Source organism: Oncorhynchus kisutch, linkage group LG6 (genome assembly GCF_002021735.2).
Source record: "Oncorhynchus kisutch isolate 150728-3 linkage group LG6, Okis_V2, whole genome shotgun sequence".
NCBI lineage: Eukaryota > Metazoa > Chordata > Actinopteri > Salmoniformes > Salmonidae > Oncorhynchus > Oncorhynchus kisutch.
Genome location: NC_034179.2, coordinates 70,027,889 through 70,044,511, shown reverse-complemented (window position 1 = coordinate 70,044,511; position 16,623 = coordinate 70,027,889). Strand labels below are relative to the sequence as shown.

Sequence of the window (16,623 nt, the reverse complement as noted above, 5' to 3'; positions counted from 1 at the left end):
CACACACATATACACTGACCTACACATCACATACACACACATATACACTGACCTACACATCACATACACACACATATACACTGACCTACACATCACATACACACACATATACACTGACCTACACATCACATACACACACATATACACTGACCTACACACTGACCTACACATCACATACACACACATATACACTGACCTACACATCACATACACACACATATACACTGACCTACACATCACATACACACACACATATACACTGACCTACACATCACATACACACACACATATACACTGACCTACACATCACATACACACACATATACACTGACCTACACACTGACCTACACATCACATACACACGCATACACTGACCTACACATCACATACACTGACCTACACATCACATACACTGACCTACACATCACATACACTGTTCTACACATCACATACACTGTTCTACACCTCACATACACTGACCTACACATCACATACACTGACCTACATATCACATACGCTGACCTACACATCACATACACACACATATACACTGACCTACACATCACATACAGACACACATATACACTGACCTACACATCACATACACTGACCTATACCTCACATACACTGACCTACACATCACGTACACACATATACACTGACCTACACATCACATACACATCACATACACATCACATACACTGACCTACACATCACATACACTGACCTACACATCACATACACTGACCTACACATCACATACACTGACCTACACATCACATACACTGTTCTACACCTCACATACACTGACCTACACATCACATACATACACTGACCTACACATCACATACACACACATATACACTGACCTACATATCACATACACACACATACACACTGACCAACACATCACATACACACACATATACACTGACCAACACATCACATACGCACACATATACACTGACCTACACATCACATACACACACATATATACTGACCTACACACTGACCTACACATCACATACACACACATACACTGACCTACACATCACATACACACACATACACTGACCTACACACTGACCTACACATCACATACACACACATACACTGACCTACACACTGACCTACATATCACATACACACACATATACACTGACCTACATATCACATACACACACATATACACTGACCTACACATCACATACACTGACCTACACATCACATATATACACTGACCTACACATCACATAATATATATGGGTCTTTCTATAAATAATGGGGCCAGTGTGTGACATCAACATTTCTAAATGGTTTGAAACTAAAATAAAAAAGGATTTTCGTGCAGTTCCACATGTGTACTTAGAGGAATGAAAGTGAACATATGCAAATTGGCCCATAACTCCAGCTATACAACAACATAGGACTAGGACTATACATCCTTTAAGCAGGGTTCATACAGACATTGTCCATTCAAATTCAAGGACTTTCAGGGCCTTTTTCAATAACTTCATTGTATTGTTTATATAATTGTACATATAGGGCCTATTATAGAACCCCACAATCCCCCCCCCCAAAAGCATTCAAAAAGTCTACTAAAATCATTCAAGAAGTGTACAAAAATGTAGGGCCATTACCACTTTAGGAATAATGATTCTTTAGGCCTTTGCCAATGCATTGATATGTAAATGATTATTCCATTCTAAAATATGTGAGAATAATGTGGACATTGCCTGACTAAATAGATTGGATGCATCTGTCTGTCTGTCTGTAGCTTATGTGGTTGATGCAGGGTAGCATTAATCTCACCATTTGAATCTCACCATCGCTTTTTTCGTTATGAGAAAGTGACCAAAAACCAGGTTCCTTTTTTTCATTGAGGGATTTGTATGGAAAGTGAAGTTGAAGCCGACAGATGTTGTCGTCATAATAACCACACATGGTTTTACCCCAACAGAGTAGCACAACACCCTTTAATTGAAGCTGCAGGAAACAAATGAAAATGGCCGCATCTCTCACAAAAACTGTTATAAAAATCATAGATAATTATAAGGGAGCAGGAGAACTTATAAATTGGCTACAATAATTACAAGGACTTTTCAAGCACCAAATTGAGGAAATGTCTGATTTTCACAGTTGGCCTATTCCAGTACTTTAATTACTGAGCTCCAAATTCAAGTTCAAGTAGGCTACTTCAAGCCCCTTGTTATTGTTAGGAATTGCAGGTGTAACATGGAAAACAACATGTATTTGTCATGTTATTTCATTATCAGATCCTGCTGTGAGTGAGCCCACTAGGCTATGTAGTTTGTTGTCATTATATCCAGAATAATTCATAGGAATAGCATTGGATGTTGCGCAATAGTCTATTCTACACAATTGTGCAAAGTAGGCACAGAGTCCAATCCCAGGCACAGAAACATATGAAAACATAAACTCATAACGAGACCCTGCTGTAAATCAAACAGATGATCAACATCAATTCGCTAGGGATTTTATACTGACCAAAAATATAAACTCAACATGTAAAGTGTTTCATGAGCTGAAAGTTTGTGCACAAATTTGCTTACGTCCCTGTTAGTGAGCATTTCTCCTTTGCCAAGATAATCCATCCACCTGACATGTGTGGTATATCAAGAAGCTGATGAAACAGCAGGATCATTACACAGGTGCACCTTGTGCTGGGGACAATAGAAGGCCACTCTAAAATATGCAGTTTTGTCACACAATGCCACAGATATCTCAAGTTTTAAGGGAGTGTGCAATTGGCATGCTGACTGCAGGAATGTCCACCAGTGCTGTTTGGCAGTACGTCCAACCTGCCACACAACCGCAGACCACATGTAACCACCAGTGCTGTTTGGCAGTACGTCCAACCGGCCACACAACCGCAGACAACATGTAACCACCAGTGCTTCATTTGTAAATCTGGAGGTCCCGGAACACATAGTGAGATTGAGGTGGGGTTATCCGGGGGGGCTCTGAGGTCCCGGAACACATAGTGAGATTGAGGTGGGGTTATCCGGGGGGGCTCTGAGTTACCGGAACACATTGAGAAAAAAAGTGTCAAACACAAGGTAGCAGCGCAGCAGACAGAGTAAACAGCCAAGTAGCCTACTATCTATGGTGGTGAAACGGACAGCATTCTTCAAGGTGCTGATTAATTCAAAGCATTTTAGGCGTCACCGCAGTATGCCCACATACTTGAGTGTAGCGACGAGGCAGAATTTCAGAATTTCTTATAGCCTCATTTTCTAGACATCAATGTACATCAACATTTTTAGACGTCAGTGCAGAACACCGTCCATATGCAGAACACCGTTCATATGCAGAACACCGTCCATATGCAGAACACCGTTCATATGCAGAACACCGTCCATATGCAGAACACCGTTCATATGCAGAACACCGTCCATATGCTGAACACCGTCCATATGCAGAACACCGTCCATATGCAGAACACCGTCCATATGCAGAACACCGTCCATATGCAGAACACCGTCCATATGCAGAACACCGTCCATATGCAGAACACCGTCCATATGCAGAACACCGTCCATATGCTGAACACCGTCCATATGCAGAACACCGTCCATATGCAGAACACCGTCCATATGCAGAACACCGTCCATATGCAGAACACCGTCCATATGCAGAACACCGTCCATATGCAGAACACCGTCCATATGCAGAACACCGTCCGTATGCAGAACACCGGCCATATGCATATGCACACATACTCAGCTTTGGGGCTTACAAGACCCGAATTTCATATAATTTTCAAGACATCAATGTAGCAGTAGAACAAATATCACAATATCGGAATATAACTTCAAATAAAATATATGAATGTAGACTACAGCAGAACACATATACAGTGTGAGTGTATATAGGCCTCCTGCCTAAGTGATAATATGAAGCACAGATTATCTTCACAGTACAGAACAAGTTTGTAAAGAAAAAAAATCCTTTCTTTGTTTTCAAAACCTCCCACGATGACTTTCCCCATGTCAAGTTCATTTAACTCCGGACAGTCAAATTCTTACTCAAAGCCATGAGCGGGCTTGTAGCTGTGACGTTTAGGCTCCTTCTAAGGCTGTTCTGAAGACTCTGGCTGCAGTGTCTTTATTTATTTTGAGTGTTAACTATGACCTGGGTGTCCGATTTAGCCTTGTCTGCTGCTTGCTGCCACAAAATGCTCCTTGTTTCAGCATCCTCCTTGATTCGGCATGCTCCTTGTTTCAGCATGCTCCTTGATTCGGCATGCTCCTTGTTTCGGCACGCTCCTTGTTTCAGCATGCTCCTTGTTTCGGCACGCTCCTTGTTTCAGCATGCTCCTTGTTTCGGCACGCTCCTTGTTTCAGCACGCTCCTTGTTTCGGCACGCTCCTTGTTTCGGCACACTCCTTGTTTCGGCACACTCCTTGTTTCGGCACGCTCCTTGTTTCGGCACGCTCCTTGTTTCGGCATGCTCCAAAAACCTTTTTCAGAGGGCTCTTTTATTTATTTATTTCATGTGCAGGGCAGTGTACATTCCAATCCACACTTTAGCCAGTTTAATACCTTTTTGCATGTTGTAGGCCAGCTTTGAATTCTGCATGACAAGCCAGGGGTTATACCACAGATAGTACAATGAGACAGATATTTCACCGGATGTATAAATGTTAAGCATCCACATGGCGTTTCCACTCATTACCAAAAATCGTGTTTATTTATATAGCCCTTTTACATCAGCAAATGTCACAAAGTTCTTATTAAACTGCAAATTTGAACGGACAGGATTAGCAGCGCTGCTAGCAAAGGCATCGCCATCATGAACAGTTTGCCCCTCGCTCCTCTCCTCCGGCATTGACAGTTCTCTGACTGGTTTTGGGTTCGATTCACCATCTTTCTCTGGATTTTTGGATTGCCTTTTCTTATAATTGTTTTCATTGGACCGACATATGGACGGTGTTCTGCAAAACAATGCCAGATTATTATCAATGGCCAGCTGTAACAAGTTGTCCAGTTTAGGAAATCCTCACTGGTCCCCTAGTTTATAGAAAGACCCACAATACACAACCTCCCTCAAACTGGAGAGATTCTATACGCTCTCCAAATGTTAAATAGTGCCATGTCTGTTGGAAAAAGCTTGCTGAAGGTCAATGATATTTACATGTCTTAATAGGGGTTTGTTGAACAAGTCCCCCTCTCCCCCTCGCTCCCACTGGTACAGTCTACTGTAGTCCAATAGGCCAGGCTTTTTCACATGGATTTTGAAACTGGAATGAAATAGAGGGGTTATTGAACTTCTGTGTCTGTAACTGTGTTGGTGAGTGTGTAAGGGATGTATTGTAATCGATGCTACTGGCAGGTCCCCCAGCACAGCCCAGATCTTTTCATCCCAGTCCTGCCCACTTCACAGCCTCTCTGTGGAGGAAAGCTCCTCCCTGATGGTAAACATGAGTGTGGCACATGAACACACAACCTCCAGGCAGCCAGCCAGGCACTGACCCACTGTAAAAAACCCAAAACACACAACCGGCTGGGAGCAGGAGGCTGGGAGTCTGGCCACCTCACAAGGCACAGAGAGCGCCCCTGTTCCCCCTCTGGCCTGGCCCAGGACACAGGGACACACTGGAGCCTTTGGAGGGGGTCTGGGAGAGGGACCAGGGAGAGGGGCACACATAGAGCATACTCTGTGCTCTGCTCGCTCCACTGGACTCCCAAAGACACGGCTCCCTCCCTGCCCCTTCCTGCCTCACCCCCTATCCCCTTATAACCCACTACCTTCAACTGTTTCTGTTCCAGGCCTTAGCTGCCTGAGCACCGGGCCCCAATGCAGCGTATGTTTTTGGCCAGCGATGTCTCTCCTGTGTTTTCCTAGACTGGTTCTGACTGCTGAGTGTTCTCCAGATCCCTGTGAAGTTTGATGTGCAGCAGGGAAGAGAAGGCTGGCCTTGAAAGAGGAGTAATGTTGAACCCAAGACGGGACTCTTTCTGTCTGTCTGTTCGTCCGTCCGTCCGTCCGTGTTAATCTGGCTTTTGTCACTTGTTTCTATGCTGTGCTGAGTTTTTAACCCAGATAGTAGACCTGCCATCCTCCCAGCTAGTGTTGACCTTGGCCCACTTCAGGGGAACACTGCTCTGATTTCTTCCTAATAGGCTATGCCCAATTCTTCTTCCCACAACATGCTCTCAAAATAGCATTTGCATGCCCCATTAAGCACCCTTTTAATTGTTAACACACCACACTTCTGTCCTTGGCACAAATGAAGCACTTCATGTAAATGTCACCCGCATTTAAAGAAGCAGTGGTGAGGCCAGCGTTTATCAGCTAGACAAGGCCTAGTGTGCGGCCCTGCAACCGGCATGACCGTTAGCATGCTTTTAGTGTGGCACAGTGCTACTTGACATACTGTATTACATATTAGGCTAGTCTTTTAGCACATAACAACAATGATATGTTAGTCAATAATGATATTACAAAGCATGGCCTCGTTTCATAGTATTGATGCTTTTTTATGGGTTCCAATTGTCCATTGTTCATTTCCAGTCAGTGGCCTCCTAAAGAATGGTTGGACTGGCTTCTCGCTGGAGGGATGGTGCCCTAAAGAGGTGTTTGCTCCAGTAGCCTGCCTACTTTCCCTCACCCTCCACCCCTCGTCCTGAACATCCACCCTCACCGACCTCCCGTTGTGTCCCCTAAGGGACAACAGCACCCCCTCCCATCCCTGGCCTTAGCTAGCCCCTCCATCGTCCTCCCTCTAACCTGTTCAGCTGTGCTGGGCTGTGTGTGGCCCCCCTGTCGTGTCCCCTGGAGGCCCTTAATGCTAGCGCTAGCATTAGTGCTGAACGGTGCCAGCCCAGAGGTCTGGCTGGCGTGCCACAGTCAGCTGCTGCACACACACACACACACACACACACACACACACACACACACACACACACACACACACACACACACACACACACACACACACACACAGAGCTGTCTGGACCAAGGCCCGGTCCCACGGTAACAGATGGATGGCATGGAGGGGTGCTCCCGGTTCCAAATCACTTTCCTGCAGCTGGGTGAAAGAGCACCATGAGGGAGATGGGCAGGAACGGGGACCCAGCTTTGTGTGTGTGCGTGTTTGTGTGTGCGTGTGTGAGTGAATGAGGGAATGTGAGTGAGTGAGTGAGTGAGTGAGTGAGTGAGTGAGTGAGTGAGTGAGTGAGTGAGTGAGTGAGTGAGTGAGCGAGTGAGCGAGTGAGTGAGCGAGTGAGCGAGTGAGCGAGTGTGGATACCTCTGTTGCTGTATTCTTAGTAGCTACAGCTTCAGTGTGTGGATACCTCTGTTGCTGTATTCTTAGTAGCTACAGCTTCAGTGTGTGGATACCTCTGTTGCTGTATTCTTAGTAGCTACAGCTTCAGTGTGTGGATACCTCTGTTGCTGTATTCTTAGTAGCTACAGCTTCAGTGTGTGGATACCTCTGTTGCTGTATTCTTAGTAGCTACAGCTTCAGTGTGTGGATACCTCTGTTGCTGTATTCTTAGTAGCTACAGCTTCAGTGTGTGGATACCTCTGTTGCTGTATTCTTAGTAGCTACAGCTTCAGTGTGTGGATACCTCTGTTGCTGTATTCTTAGTAGCTACAGCTTCAGTGTGTGGATACCTCTGTTGCTGTATTCTTAGTAGCTACAGCTTCAGTGTGTAGATACCTCTGTTGCTGTATTCTTAGTAGCTACAGCTTCAGTGTGTAGATACCTCTGTTGCTGTATTCTTAGTAGCTACAGCTTCAGTGTGTGGATACCTCTGTTGCTGTATTCTTAGTAGCTACAGCTTCAGTGTGTGGATACCACCCACCTTTTAGTTTGTTGTGGGTTCATAATGTTTATTCATGTGGTTCTACTTTCTTTCTCTCTGATACCTGATAATACATGTAGTGGCTTGCTGCCTAATGAATTACATGGAGAGCTCAGGTTGGGGACGAGACTGGTTGTTGTCATAGAAACCATGACGTCCCTGTCTATCTGCTATGTTCTAAAAGGACAGGCCACTGTGGAGACCAGGTGAAGTATGCTCTGTTCATATGACTGACAGCCCACATAAGACACCCACATTTGGGTGAATCTCTAACCCCACTCAGAGGGCCTTATCAGTCACGAACACAGCCTACGAATCATAATCTGTCTCCTCAGTCGTAATCATTATTTCTTTTAAAGAAAGACATGACTCACTCATGGAACGTTTGGGTTTTAATATCTGAGGTATTTGTGATGTTATCTATGATGTTAGTGAGTTTTCAAAAAGGACTGGCTGCTTCAAAACATGGTGCATTTCAACATCCCCTTTTAGTGACCTCATTTTTGGTTTGAGGAAAATCTTTATCTCTCTCCCTCTCTCTCGTTCTCTCATCTCTCTCTCTCGCTTTCTCTGTCTATCTGTCTCTCTTTCTCTCCTCTCTCCTCTCTCTCTCTCTCTCTCACTCTCTCACTCTCTCCATTTGTCTCTCATTCTCTCACTCTCTCTGTCTCTCTTGGTTTCTCTCTCTGCCTCTCTCACCCTCTCACCATGCCTCCATGTCTCCATTAGTTGAGGAAATGAAGCGAGGCGCAGACTCACATATCTAGACCTCTCGCTGCTCTATGAGCCATCACCCAGAGAGGAGAGAGCAAGAGACAGAGAGGAGGGAGAGAGGGAAGAGAGATCGGGAGATGGTGAATGAGACAGAAGAGAAGGGGCGACAGATGGAGAGAGGGAAAGGGAGAGAGCAAGAGTCGGGAGGATAGGGGAAGACGTAGAGATGGGGGGAAGAGGAAGAGGGGGAGATGGGGAATGAAACAGGAAAAGATGTGGGTATGTAAAAATAGGTAAATTGGGTGTGGGTCTGTGAAACGCTGACTGTGTATTATAGTGCAGAAGGCTGGTCCGGTAAAGAACACCATAATGAACATAAATTACTGCACCATCTACATCACTCCTCTCTTTCACTCTCTCCTCTCCACCTCTCTCTCCTTTCCATCTCACTTTCCATCTCTCTCTCCTTTCCATCTCACTTTCCATCTCTCTCTCCTCTCCATCTCTCTCTCCTCTCCACCTCTCTCTCCTCTCCATCTCACTCTCCATCTCTCTCTCCTCTCCATCTCACTCCATCTCTCTCTCCTCTCCATCTCTCTCTCCTCTCTTTCACTCTCTCCGTCACTCTCTCCTCTCCACCTCTCTCTCCTCTCCATCTCACTCTCATCTCTCTCTCCTCTCCATCTCACTCTCCATCTCTCTCTCCATCTCTCTCTCCTCTCCATCTCTCTCTCCATCTCTCTCTCTCTCCTCTCCATCTCACTCTCCATCTCTCTCTCCCTCTCTCTCTCCATCTCTATCTCTCTCTCCTCTCCATCTCACTCTCCATCTCTCTCTCTTCTCCATCTCTCTCTCCTCTCCATCTCTCTCTCCATCTCTCTCTCCATCTCTCTCTCCTCTCCATCTCTCCCTCCTGTCCATCTCTCCTTCCTCTCCATCACTTCCTCTCTAGATGGGCCCACGCTCACAGATAACTGGCAGTAAAATCCACTCTATTGAATATGGAATTTCCATACATATGTATTGTGGGCTATTGGATTGCTTGTTTGCACATGCCCAGATGGGCTATTTGAGATGACTGGAGGAAGTGCACAGAAGTGATAGGCTCGTTCAGGCTGGGTGGGCGGAGAAACAAATACAGACGGATGTGCCTGTTTGTGCATGAATGTGAGCCAGTGTCAGGGAAAAGGGCAAAGGCTTCAATATGGACAGATAGTGTAGTCTAGTGTGTGTGGGTGTAAAGGTTTAATAACGAGAGAGAGAGAGAGAGAGAGAGAGAGAGAGAGAGAGAGAGAGAGAGAGAGAGAGAGAGAGAGAGAGAGAGAGAGAGAGAGAGAGAGAGAGAGAGAGAGAGAGAGAGAGAGAGAGAGAGAGAGAGAGAGAGAGAGAGAGAGAGAGAGAGAGAGAGAGAGAGAGAGAGAGAGAGAGAGATAGAGAGAGAGAGAGAGAGAGAGAGAGAGAGAGAGAGAGAGAGAGAGAGAGAGAGAGAGAGAGAGAGAGAGAGAGAGAGAGAGAGAGAGAGAGAGAGAGAGAGAGAGAGTCCATACACTAGTGTCAGCATCACCTCCTAGCAGCCAGCTTATAGTGCAGCTCCATTCAGCACATTTCACTATCCTCTTTCTCTGCACATCTGTCGTTTGTAAATGAGTCCATGCAGTGTTATCAGTCATCTCCTTCCCTGATAAGGACTAAAGGAGTATACAGTAGGAGAGCTTCTATCTGCTCTGTCTGATGAAGGTGAGGCCGGGAGTGGAGCTGACTACATTTAGCTTGCTGCTGTTGCATTGGCTGGAGCTTCCGCTTGACTGTGACCTTGCTCTCATGGCCAAATCTGTTGCCTTTAGAATGTAAATTCTTTGAAATGGGTGCCGCTATGTGAGGGCGTATTGAAGCCTGGGGTGGTGGGACCAAAACTCACAGCGTTTCAGGAGCGAGGGTGCTGAAAAGCAGCATCATTTTCTCCACCCAAACAATCTTCTCCACTCAGAAAGAGGCCAACGTTGTTTGGTGTTCCCAGCCTTCACACTCATCCTCATCTTCCCAGCCAGGCTGTACCGTAGATTGCGTGGTGGACGGCGGGCGGCGGTCCTTCCCGGAGTCCCTGCCTGGCTGCGCAGCCCGTAATCGCCTCTTATCACTCAACGATTGGCTGGCACGCTGAGCAGAGGGCTTGATGGGACGGTAATGACATCGGCGCTGTGTCTCTGTCGCCATGGTGCCACGCTCTCAATGTCACACCATTCTCTCTCACACAAGCTGAGGGGACAAACACTCCTGAATTAAAGGCAGGTTAGAAGAAGTGCCTAATGCCCTGTAACATGGTGTTACCTTTCCTTTACTTGAGTCATTTCACAGACCAATTTGTGACCTGTTGGAATGTACCATTCTGTTGGAATGTACCATTCTGTTGGAATGCACCATTCTGTTGGAATGTACCATTCTGTTGGAATGTACCATTCTGTTGGAATGCACCATTCTGTTGGAATGTACCATTCTGTTGGAATGTACCATTCTGTTGGAATGCACCATTCTGTTGGAATGCACCATTCTATTGGAATGCACCATTCTATTGGAATGCACCATTTCTGTTGGAATGCACCATTCTGTTGGAATGCACCATTTCTGTTGGAATGCACCATTTCTATTGGAATGCACCATTTCTGTTGCAATGCACCATTCTGTTGGAATGCACCATTCTGTTGGAATGCACCATTCTGTTGGAATGCACCATTCTATTGGAATGCACCATTTCTGTTGGAATGCACCATTCTGTTGGAATGCACCATTCTGTTGGAATGCACCATTTCTGTTGGAATGCACCATTCTGTTGGAATGCACCATTTCTGTTGGAATGCACCATTTCTGTTGGAATGCACCATTCTGTTGGAATGCACCATTCTGTTGGAATGCATCATTTTCATTGTCTGTGTGGAGAAATGCAGTGCTGTTTGCCTAGCTTGGCTTTTCAACTTCTTACTCTAGTCCTGCTGTGTGACCAGCCCTGTCTGTATGACCAGCCCTGTGTGTATGACCAGCCCTGTGTGTGTGTGACCAGCCCTGTGTGTGTGACCAGCCCTGTGTGTGTGACCAGCCATGTGTGTGTGACCAGCCCTGTGTGTGTGACCAGCCCTGTGTGTGTGACCAGCCCTGTGTGTGTGACCAGCCCTGTGTGTGTGACCAGCCCTGTGTGTGTGACCAGCCCTGTGTGTGTGACCAGCCCTGTGTGTGTGACCAGCCCTGTGTGTGTGACCTGCCCTGTGTGTGTGACCAGCCCTGTGTGTGTGACCAGCCCTGTGTGTGTGACCAGCCCTGTGTGAGTGACCAGCCCTGTGTGTGTGACCAGCCCTGTGTGTGTGGAGAGACAGAGATCCCTTTCTCTTTTCCTCCTTCTTAAATGGGGGAGATATGTCATCCTGACACCTGTTGGGTTGAGAAACGGGTGTATTTTACTGCAGTGTCTACTGGGAAGCCGACAGGCCGCCACAGCAACGTGCTCCGTGTAGCAGCTCACTTTGTCTCTCTCTCACCTGTAGGCTCCAGCCATGTCGCTGTGTGCTTTTCTTTTATTCAGCAACATATATCTAGTCCCTCTCCTTTACCCGTCTGTTGCTCTGTCGCCGCTTCTTTTCTCTTCTCTTTGCTCTTTTCATTTTCTCTTCTCTTTGCCCCTCTGGCTCTCTCTTACTGTCATCCTAGTCTCTCTCTCTCTCTTACTGTCATCCTAGTCTCTCTCTCTCTCGCTCTCTTACTGTCATCCTAGTCTCTCTCTCTCTCTTACTGTCATCCTAGTCTCTCTCTCTCTCTCTCTTACTGTCATCCTAGTCTCTCTCTCTCTCAATTCAATTCAATTCAATTCAAGGGCTTTATTGGCATAAACATGTGTTAACATTGCCAAAGCAAGTGAGGTAGATAATATATAAAGTGAATATATAAAGTGAAATAAACAATAAAAATTAACAGTAAACATTACACATACAGAAGTTTCAAAACATTAAAGACATTACAAATGTCATATTATATATACAGTGTTTTAACAATGTACAAATGGTTAAAGGACACAAGATAAAAATAAATATGCTTAAATATGGGTTGTATTTACAACAGTGTGTGTTCTTCACTGGTTTCCCTTTTCTCGTGGCAACAGGTCACAAATCTTGCTGCTGTGATGGCACACTGTGGAATTTCACACAGTAGATGTGGGAGTTTATCAAAATTGGATTTGTTTTCAAATTCTTTGTGGATCTGTATAATCTGAGGGAAATATGTCTCTCTAATATGGTCATACATTGGGCAGGAGGTTAGGAAGTGCAGCTCAGTTTCCACCTCGTTTTGTGGGCAGTGAGCACATAGCCTGTCTTCTCTTGAGAGCCATGTCTGCCTACGGCGGCCTTTCTCAATAGCAAGGCTATGCTCACTGAGTCTGTACATAGTCGAAGCTTTCCTTCATTTTGGGTCAGTCACAGTGGTCAGGTATTCTGCCGCTGTGTACTCTCTGTGTAGGGCCAAATAGCATTCTAGTTTGCTCCGTTTTTTTGTTAATTCTTTCCAATGTGTCAAGTAATTATCTTTTTGTTTTCTCATGATTTGGTTGGGTCTAATTGTGCTGTTGTCCTGGGGCTCTGTGGGGTGTGTTTGTGTTTGTGAACAGAGCCCCTGGACCAGCTTGCTTAGGGGACTCTTCCCCAGGTTCATCTCTCTCTCTCTCTCTCTCTCTCTCTTACTGTCATCCTAGTCTCTCTCTCTCTCTCTCTTACTGTCATCCTAGTCTCTCTCTCCCTCTTAGTGTCATCCTAGTCTCTCTCTCTCTGTCTCTTACTGTCATTCTAGTCTCTCTCTCTCTCTCTCTTACTGTCATCCTAGTCTCTCTCTCTCTCTCTCTCTTACTGTCATCCTAGTCTCTCTCTCTCTCTCTCTCTTACTGTCATCCTAGTCTCTCTCTCTCTGTCTCTTACTGTCATTCTAGTCTCTCTCGCTCTCTCTCTTACTGTCATCCTAGTCTCTCTCTCTATCTCTCTCTCTCTTACTGTCATCCTAGTCTCTCTCTCTTCCTGTCATCCTAGTCTCTCTCTCTCTCTCTCTTACTGTCATCCTAGTCTCTATCTTTCTCTTACTGTCATCCTAGTCTCTCTCTCTCTCTCTTACTGTCATCCTAGTCTCTATCTTTCTCTTACTGTCATCCTTGTCTCTCTATCTATTTCTTACTGTCATCCAAGTCTCTCTCTCTCTCTCTCTTACTGTCATCCTGGTCTCTCTCTCTCTCGTGCTGTCATCCAAGTCTCGCTCTCTCCTTTACTGCCATCCTAGTCTATCTCTCTCTCTTACTGTCAATCTAGCCTCTCTATCTCTCTCTTACTATCATCCTAGTCTCTCTCTCTCTCTTACTATCATCCTAGTCTCTCTCTCTCTCTTACTGTCATCCTAGTCTCTCTCTCTTACTGTCAATCTAGTCTCTCTATCTTACTGTCATCCTAGTCTCTCTCTCTTACTGTCTCCAAGTCTCTCTCTCTCTCTCCCTCCTTACTGTCACCCTAGCTCTCTCTCTCTCTCCTCTCTCTCTCTCTCTCTCTCTCTCTCTCTCTCTCTCTCTCTCACACACTGTCATCCAAGTCTCTCTCTCACACTGTCATCCAAGTCTCTCTCTCACACTGTCATCCAAGCTCTCTCTCTCTCTTACTGTCATCCAAGTCTCTCTCTCTCTCTTACTGTCATCCAAGTCTCTCTCTCTCTCTTACTGTCATCCTAGTCTCTCTCTCTCTCTTACTGTCATCCTAGTCTCTCTCTTCTTACTGTACCCTAGTCTCTCTCTCTCTCTCTCTCTCTCTCTCTCTCTCTCTCTCTCTCTCTCTCTCTCTCTCTCACACTGTCATCCAAGTCTCTCTCTCTCTCTTACTGTCATCCTAGTCTCTCTCTCTCTTACTGTCATCCTAGTCTCTCTCTCTCTCTTACTGTCATCCTAGTCTCTCTCTCTCTTACTGTCATCCTAGTCTCTCTCTCTTTTACTGTCATCCTAGTCTCTCTCTCTCTCTCTCTCTCTCTCTCTCTCTCTCTCTCTCTCGCTGTCATCCTAGTCTCTCTCTCTCTCTTACTGTCATCCTAGTCTTCTCTCTCTCTTACTGTCATCCTAGTCTCTCTCTCTCTTACTGTCACCCTAGTCTCTCTCTCTCTCTCTCTCTCTCTCTCTCTCTCTCTCTCTCTCTCTCTCACACTGTCATCCAAGTCTCTCTCTCTCTCTTACTGTCATCCTAGTCTCTCTCTCTCTTACTGTATCCTAGTCTCTCTCTCTCTTACTGTCATCCTAGTCTCTCTCTCTCTTACTGTCATCCTAGTCCTCTCTCTTTTACTGTCATCCTAGTCTCTCTCTCTCTCTCTCCTCTCTTCTCTCTCTCTCTCGCTGTCATCCTAGTCTCTCTCTCTCTTACTGTCATCCTAGACTCTCTCTCTCTCTTACTGTCATCCCAGTCTCTCTCTCTCTCTTACTGTCATCCTAGTCTCTCTCTCTTTTACTGTCATCCTAGTCTCTCTCTCTTTTACTGTCATCCTAGTCTCTCTCTCTCTTACTGTCATCCTAGTCTCTCTCTCTCTTACTGTCATCCTAGTCTCTCTCTCTCTTACTGTCATCCTAGTCTCTCTCTCTCTCTTACTGTCATCCTAGTCTCTCTCTCTCTTACTGTCATCCTAGTCTCTCTCTCTTACTGTCATCCTAGTCTCTCTCTCTCTCTTACTGTGATCCTAGTCTCTCTCTCTCTTAATGTCATCCTAGTCTCTCTCTCTCTCTCTCTCTTACTGTCATCCTAGTCTCTCTCTCTCTTACTGTCATCCTAGTGTCTCTCTCTCTCTCTCTCTTACTGTCATCCTAGTCTCTCTCTCTCTTACTGTCATCCTAGTCTTTATCTCTTCTTCTTTTCCCCTCCCTCCCTCCCTCCCTCCCTCCCTCCCTCCCTCCCTCCCTCCCTCCCTCCCTCCCTCCCTCCCCTCCCTCCCTCCCTCCCTCCCTCCCTCCCTCCCTCCCTCCCTCCCTCCCTCCCTCTCCCATTGAGCTAATATTAGGCAGAAGGTCTAATTGCTGTGTGAGCCTACTCTGTTCAGGGACCTGGGCCGACTAAGGGCTAATTAGCCCAGGGACTTCTGATTAAGGAGATGTGGGGGGGGGGGGGTCCTACTGGGGATAAATCACTCTATTACCCAATAGCAGGACGAATCAGAGGGGAAGAGCACCTGGGCCCTGGGAGAGGGGCAGGGAGCACCCGGTCCCACCACTACCAAGGAATGTGGGACAGTTTTGACTCCATGTGCCCCTAGATAGTTACTGCAGACAGTTGGAAGTAGCATATTTGTCAAATGATTAACAGAATCAACAGGGTACAATTCAATCATCCACATTTAGCTCTCTATAAAGATGAAGTGTCGCAACATGATGGTTGTTGTTGGAGATGTGCCTGTGTTTTGGTTTGTGCCTTGAAAGTGAAGCAACATCATGTTGTCTAAACATTAAGGAGCTCATTTCCAGAGGAAAGGGGTTGACAGGGATTATTTATGAGGCAGTGATATGCTGATGTAAGCAATGACTGTACAAATACAAGTTAGTGTATTGTACCCCTCAAAACAGTTTGAATAAGAAGAGAAAGACATTTTGTATTTGCCTGAAGGTTCCCTCTTCTGTTCATCAAACAGGGTATTTCAGTTACATGTTTATGGGGAAGAATCTTGTCCTGCAGGAAGACTTGTGCAATTTCCACTAGATGGACGGGCTGCAAAGTGAAAATTGTCTATATATTGTAAAAAATCATGATAATGTTTTTTGTTTGTTTAAGTTAACGTTAGGGTCAGTCATATGGTTAGCAATGTGATTAAGGTTAGAGTCAAGGTTATGGTTAGGATTAAAATCAGATTTGAATGACTTTGTGGCTGTGCCAGCTAGTGACTACCCTGCAGAGCTGCCTCCGGCACATGACTCATCACAATAAATTACAACCTGCATTTCTGTCCCCCAACTCATCCATCAGATTTGGTCTTTTAGCGTTCTGTCATTCCTCTGTATTCCTTCCAGTTGCATAGTCTGACAAGGTAATGAGGGGT

General features: G+C 45.7%; 1 protein-coding gene across 1 annotated transcript in view; it reads left to right on the top strand.

The window, feature by feature from the left end:
* Nucleotides 1-16,623, top strand: part of LOC109891919 (zinc finger protein 385C) — a 194,571-nt gene that overhangs the window by 12,843 nt on the left and 165,105 nt on the right. The gene's annotated exons all lie outside the window — the stretch shown is intronic.